The sequence below is a fragment of the Macrobrachium rosenbergii genome, chromosome 27, assembly GCF_040412425.1.
Source record: "Macrobrachium rosenbergii isolate ZJJX-2024 chromosome 27, ASM4041242v1, whole genome shotgun sequence".
Classification (NCBI taxonomy): Eukaryota; Metazoa; Arthropoda; class Malacostraca; order Decapoda; family Palaemonidae; genus Macrobrachium; species Macrobrachium rosenbergii.
In genome coordinates this window covers 25,335,166-25,337,008 of record NC_089767.1, presented here as the reverse complement: position 1 = coordinate 25,337,008, position 1,843 = coordinate 25,335,166, and positions in this window count along the sequence as shown.

Here is a 1,843-nt window from a genome sequence, read left to right as displayed (position 1 = left end):
ACGAGGCGACGGGAGTTCAGTTCAATCTGCTACAGTAAGGGCATTTCTGTCGTTTATAAAGGCGCCTCCCTCGAGCTAATCGATAAAAAGCGACGAATTTGATTTAGCTGAGGCGAGTAGTCACAGGCATTGATTATCGTGCTTTGTTTGAAATGTTTCCTGACTCAGTGATAACAACCAAAAGGATAATTTAAGGAAAGTTTCTTACTCAGTCCCGGGATCAAGGCAGTTATACGAAAAAGCTTGCGGGAAAATGCGTGGTAACATAAACACACACACACATATATATATATATATATATATATATATATATATATATATATATATATATATATATATATATATATAGATATACAATAATCAGTAAAAAAGTTTTCGAAAAGTTAATGTTATTTTTGCTTAACTTTAGAAATCACCGCTTACAGTATTAACAGTGAGAACAGGACTCATGCTTTGTTCATAAAATCATGTTATTCCTATAAAGTATATAAACAAGATACAGACGTTGTTGTATGTATGTATGTATATATATATATATATATATACATACACATAATATATATATACATATATGTACACATATGCATACACACATATATACATATACATATACCGTAATTACGTCCATGACTCTTATGTTAAAAACATTCATTATCATGAACAATTCGAAGTCATCTGAGCACGACATTTTAATGGTAAACTTAAATTTAGTGCTGTGAGAGTTGAATTCACTATTATTATAAGCAATAATGCTATGACCAAATGAATTTGGCATAACCAGGATTTTGAAATAAAGTTTACTTCTATGGCTCCTTCCAAGTACATAAAGAAATTATATTCAGTTCATATTCAAATGTTATCAAGGTAAATAACAAGCTTCTGAGTGGTATATATATATATTTTTTATTTTCACATCTCATACAGAATCAATAATGCAAGTATTTTGTTGTTTCAAAGATGCTAATTAAGTAAATGTATCAGTCTATAAGATGATTCAGAGGTGATAAGGCTTACATATGTTTATTATGCACACAGTCTTTACACTACCGGATCCAGAAAAATTTCATGGGGGCGCCACCGATTTTCATATTATACATACATACACATATATATGTCTATATGTATATGTATATATGTGTGCATATATATGTAAATATATTTTTTCTAAAGATTTTATTATTATTTCTATAAAAGATTTTTATTTTTTCACATTTTTATATTTCTAATTTTTGTTATTATTATCTAAATCTTCAAGATTATTATTTTGTCATTATTTTTCATGGGGGGGGGGGTCACTTGCCCAGGGGCCCCACCCCTGGATCCGCTAGTGCGCCTTTACATTTAGCAAAAATGTTAAAGACTCTAGTTAATCTGAAAATATAGTATAGTGATATGAACATCAGTCACAAAAGTTCCTAAAACAAGGCAACATTGATATAATGAATAATTATAAAAGAAATTGAATGAAATGCAACGTAAAAATATCTAGTATTAAAATCACACGCTTTAGAATCATAATTGCTTAGAAATATTTTCTTTGAGGATAAACATACAGTAAAATATTTAATTTGATGACTAGGATACCATTGTTGCTGAGAAATGAAAAGTATGCTGTCAAGTGAATGCACAAAACTAAACTGCATCCGTGGTGAGCATGCACTTTCGAACCCGTTGGAGTATGTGTTAGACTAATTTTTAATGTCATACACTAACATATGACATTAGAAATTATGTAAAATATGCATAGAACTTTCAAGCTATGGGAAATAGTTCTTATATAGAAATGAAGTAAAACCCTCACCTGGAATAGGCTAGTGCTAAGCAAGAGTAACCAGAGTATGAG